Consider the following 6,000-nt stretch of genomic DNA (forward strand, 5'->3'; position numbering starts at 1 on the left):
ACAGTGAGATATCACCTTATACCTGTTAGAATGGCTGTAATTACTAAGACAAAAAAATAACAAATGTTAGTGAAGATGTGGAGAATAAGGAACCCTCATACACTGCTGGTGGGAATGCAAACTGGTGCAGCCACTATGGAAAACAGTAGGGAAATTCCTCAAAAAATTAAAAATAGAAATATCATATGACCCAGCTATTCTACTACTGAGTATTTATCCAAAGAACTTGAAATTAACAATTCAAAGAAACTTATGCACCCCTATATTCACTGCAGCATTATTCACAACAGCCAAGATGTGGAAGCAACCCAAGTGCCCGTCGACTGATGAATGGATAAAGAAAATATGATATAGACATAGATATAGATATAGATATATATACAACGGAATACTACTCAGCCAAAACAAAAAAAGACAAAATCATCCCATTTGCAACAACGTGGACAGAACTTGAGGGTATCATGTTAAGCGAAATAGGCCAGACAGAGAAAGACAAACACCATATGATCTCACTCATATGTGGAAGATAAACAAATACACAGACAAAGAGAACCGATTAGTGGTTACCAGAAGGGAAGGGGATTGCGGGGTGTGCTAAGGGGTGACGGGGCACACATATATGGTGACTGACAAATAATAATGTACAACTGAAATTCCATAATATTATAAACCATTATGACCTCAATAAAAATAAAAAATGAAATGAAATAAAAACACGTCTCAGGCGCTGGCCGCGTGGCCGAGTGGTTAAGTTCGTGCGCTCCGCTGCAGGCGGCCCAGTGTTTCATTGGTTCGAATCCTGGGCGGGGACATGGCACTGCTCATCAAACCACCCTGAGGCAGCGTCCCACGTGCCACAACTAGAAGGACCCACAACGAAGAACATACAACTATGTACCAGGGGGCTTTGGGGAGAAAAAGGAAAACAATAAAATCTTTAAAAAAAAAAAACAAAAAAAACACGTCTCAGCCTCTTAGCCTCTGTGGCCATGTTAACAAAAATCACCAAAGCAAAAGTGGTCGCAAGTGCTAGACTCACCTCTCTGGGTTTGTTTCTTTTGCTGAATTTCAGCAGGGTATTCATCCGTAGTTTATTATATTTTGATGCTTTTAAAAAGAATTATTTTTATATACTGTCCAACTTTTCTGTTGTCTTCATCAGGAGGATTATTCTGAATTACCTAGTCTGCCATTACCAGGAAGAAAGTTCTATCTCTCTTCACTTCCCACAACTGAACACTAGAGTCAGCACCAGTGAATATCAGCTGAACCTGCTGCACTATGGTCTATGGAAAATACTCACGTTCCGAAGGTTTGCGTGAGCCTGTACCTAGAGGAACGGTCAGGCTCAAATCCAGCTGTTTGATTCCAAAGTGTTAACCACCAGTGGTAGATAGCACCCTCAGGTTTGAAAAAAAACTAGAACATTCAAGCCCAAATCTATGTTTAAAAAGTAACAGAGGGCTAGAGATATAATCTAGAATCTCATATCTGTGCTACACTGCAGACTTTGTATGAATATACAGTGCTATGCTCTTGTCTAAAACCTGATACTCCCCATTTTCATCTCAATAATTGTCAGCACACGGGCTGGCCCCATGGCCTAGTGGTTAAGTTCAGTGCACTCTGCTTCAGCAGCCTTAGTTTGGTTCCCAGGCGTGGACCTACCCCACTCATCGGTGGCCATGCTGTGGCAGCAATCCGTATGCAAAATAGAGGAAGATTGGCACAGATGATAGCTCAGGGCAAATCTTCCTCAAGCAAAAAGAGGAAGATTGGCAACAGGTATTAGCTCAGGGCCAATCTTCCTCATAAAAAGAAAAAAACACTGCCAACACTATTAATAGAATGAATTGTTGGGGAAAAAAATATGAAGGCAATGCTATTTCACCCAAGTCTTTAAAAAGCACTTATTGCAGAATGATCCAATTTTGTCTTCATTGATTAAATAGTACATCTTTAGCCTTGTGTGCAAGTCAGAAGATGATAGCTCAACCTCACTAGAGCCTATATAGTTGTCTCCTTCATTCTTTTTTTTTCATTTGACATGCTTAATTATATATCAATTTAATTGTACATAAAAGTAAGGGGTTTAGAGGAAAAACAGTCTTACCGTAAATTATCACTCCAACTTCATATGTCTGCACTTTTCTTTAACAGACTTTATATTTTAGAGCGGTTTTTGTTCAGAGTAAAACTGAGCAGAAAGTATGAGAGTTCCCATATACTCACTGCCCCCACCCAGGCACAGTCTCTCCCACTATCAACATCTCACACGAAAGTGATGTATTTATTACTGTGGAGGAACCTACACTGACGCATCATTATCACCCAAAGTCCACAGTTCACATTAGAGTTCACTCTTGGAGTTGTACATTCTATGAGTTTTGACAAATGTAAAACGACATGCATCCACCATCACAGCATAATACAGAATAGTTTCACTGCCCTAACCTTGGACTTTTTACATTAAAAAAGTAGGAAAGCCATAATCAAAGAACAAAAGGCCAGTCCTTTAAGTTGTATCAGTATAGTTTTATGAAGGTCCCAGTGTATTGTCTCCTTTTTCTTCTTGTGCACGAGTGAGAATTTAACCACAGATCGGCCTCAGATCAAGAACCACCTATTACAAATCACTGCCCTAAGGTAATCCAGATGCTAATAAAGTAGACAATTTTTAATGTATGTACTCCCACATAATTCTTCCCCTGTAAGGAAAGGAAAAGAAGACTTTGATACACAAAGTTAGATGAGTACTTTAAGGTGAACACCAAGGCTTTCTAACTTTCTGTAAAAAGAATTTTCTGTTTACTTTTAGGATGGTCCGGTGTTGGTCTGAATTCAGCATTTGCCATCATCCGGACTCAAGTCACCGTTTCTCTTTTTTTTTTTTTCGGTTTTTTTCCCCCAAATCCCCCCAGTACATAGTTGCATATTTTAGTTGTGGCTCCTTCTAGTTGTGGCATGTGGGACACCACCTCAGCATGGCCTGATGAGCGGTGCCATGTCCGTGCCCAGAATCTGAAGCCGTGAAACCCTGGGCCACCGAAGCCGAGCTCGCGAACTTAACCACTCGGCCACAGGGCCGGCCCCCTGGTATTTTCTTTTGATTGCTCCCTTAGTCCAGAGTTACCCATGATGGGTGAGATGATCCAAGGGCAACATCAGGCTGCCATGTTGCCGTGAGAGTAATGACATTACAGGGTAACAATTAGAGATCTGCCATGTGTCCATTTTCTTGTGACAGAGAGTCCAAGATGGGATGACTCCATCACAACTGACTGCCTGGCAGCCTTCTTGAAGTAGCTAAAGATGCACCCCTGCATGCGAGGCCACTAGATACAGTGTCCAGGCCCTTGGCTACTAGTACCCACTCCCTCTCCATAAATATTCCAAAAATAAACGTTTGCTATTGGGGAAAAAATGTCCATTTTTTCTGTGTCAGAATCCTTATCTGTTTCCTCTTAAAACTAGCCCCTCTCATTCCACTTTACATTGAATCTGTTGGCTCCAGAGGACTCTTTGGAGTTACAAGAAACAAAACAGTGCTATGGAACAGGTAAGAGACTTTGACAAAACGGGGCCAGATATTCAAGAGTCTGTTTCTCTGGGCCTGAGCCTCCATTTCTCTGGGCCTATACTGAAAATCAGGAATGAGTTAGAGGGTGAAATAAATTGGTTGAGGACAAGCAAATCCTTGATTCCATATACTCCACTTGGTGCTATGGTGGCTGTTTTAAACAAAAAAATGAAAGAAAAAAATGTTCACAGATGACAAAAGTTTTGTTGCCTTTTTTGTTTTCTGGTTAAAGGACTAAAAGGAGATTCTGATTTAAATGCCAACTTGTCCTTCTTAGACGTTTGGCCTGAAGCCTGATTTCAAGCAGATGGGGAACTGCTTTAATGCACTAGGTCCCTCTCACTTCCCTGTCCCAGAGACCAAAGCACTCACATTCATTTGGAACTAGTGGTGCATTTGTTAGTCTCAGCAGTTGGCCCTCTGAGCTGTAGGTGGCTCTTGGTTCTCTATATTGGTAAGGATAGTGTACTTAGTGGTTTTCCCTAAGGAAAGCTCAGTAGTTAAACATAGACCAGAGAAGAGGATGAGGGAAATACTGAGGCAGAGGAAAAAAAGCTTCCTCTGCTTCACTACTTTTCATAAGCTGTGAAAGACGTAGATCGTTTAATCAAGAATACATAAAAGTGGAAATTCTAAAACAGAATCCTGTTGGGATCCAGGGCAGAGGGGACTGTTGCCTGTGCCGCCTGCCAAGCTTTTCGGAGGTAAAAGGTCTGGTGAGTTCAGGCATGACTGTATTTAAACTCTGGTGAAGAAGACTGAGGTGATCAAATCATCTATTGAGATGAATATGGTAATGAGCTTCCTCTGATCCCTTTATCAGATAGAGAAGGGGGGAACTATCCTGACAGCCAGGGACTGGCTGATATTCCCCCTACACAATTTTGATTTGTTGATGGTTCATATCCTTAAAGATTCAAGTTGTACTTCATGCTGCATATACTGTAACTTCTTAACACTCTGTAAAGGAAGCCACCCCTTTGCCAACATCTACTCAAATGACGGGACTAATATTTCTAATGTGAGCAGGTCACCTTGCTAAAGGTTTAAGAGTTAACATCTATACTGAGAGTACATATGACTTCAGGTTGTTAGTGATTTGGAATGCTATGATATGGAAACATATAGATTTTTAACTATCTTAGGAACCTCAGTTAAAAATTGGAAAATATTAATATTTATTAGAAGAAAATCAACACCCAAAAAATAGCTCCGTTATGAATACTGAAGCCCATTCTAAAGTTAGAACTTTTGAAGCTGCCACAACTAGAAGAACCTACAATGAAGAATATACAACTATGTACTGGGGGGCTTTGGGGAGAAAAAGGAAAAAAAAAATTCAAAAATCTTAAAAAAAAAAAAGAACTTTTGAAGCTAAAGAAAATGCTCTAGATAACTACTATTGGTATTGTAAAAAACAGTTTCTCAATATGATCTTAAGAATCCAGAAGGAATATTCAAAAATAACAATCCACCATTACAAAAAGATACTGGCCATGTCAAACTCAGTGGACTTTGGTGTTTCCAAGATGGCCATTAGGTGGCGCCTAAGTCATCCTCCAAATCTTTGTGCTTCTATCACATGAAAGCACTCATAACGGCAGGACCAATTCCTCAACTTTTCAAATCTATTGTTAGGAAAACTTTACCCAAGAAGCTCTATGGATGGCTGACTCTTTTCCATCTGTATTTATCGTAATCCTCCCAAAACTAAAACTATTGCCAGACTACAAATGGATTTCATTCAGTTGTCCTAATTTTTTAAAAACTGAATATGTTTCAATAATATCTTTGAAAGTAAAATTGTATAATTTTTGGTTGGATGGAAGCCTTCTCTTCCAAAAGAATAGTCCTTTAACTTAGTATTATCCAATAGAACTTTTTACAACCATGGAAATGTTCTATATCTGTGCTTCCAAATGGCAGTGATTAGCCTCATGTGGCTGTTCAGCACTTGAAATGTGACTAGGCCAACAGCTCTGCTATCAAAAAATAATAATAAATATTTTTAAAAGCTTACAGATTTTATTTTTCTACTTGGGAAATACCTTTAGCACTTTTAAGTGACAGAGAAATCCATTTTAAAGGTGAAATTCTTAAGATTCTCCCACTAAAATATACTCTTCATCATCCTTATCATTACCAAAACTCTGAGAAAGAGTACAAATGTCTGGGGTTTTTTTTAAGCGACACTTTCAAATTTTCAGAAGAGCTTTCTGTAGCCTAAAATTCTACCGTTAGTCCTAAGACAATATGATCTATGACAAAACATCCCCATAAACCCTTACCATGAAATATTGCTAGAGAAATCCATAAAGTTTAGATTGATTCTTCTTCTGACGGATTCTACCTTGTTACTGATGGGGTTCAGGATATGTTACCCCAAAATATGGCACTTTGGCATATTGAACATTTTAAGC

Source organism: Equus przewalskii, chromosome 19 (assembly GCF_037783145.1).
Source record: "Equus przewalskii isolate Varuska chromosome 19, EquPr2, whole genome shotgun sequence".
Classification (NCBI taxonomy): domain Eukaryota; kingdom Metazoa; phylum Chordata; class Mammalia; order Perissodactyla; family Equidae; genus Equus; species Equus przewalskii.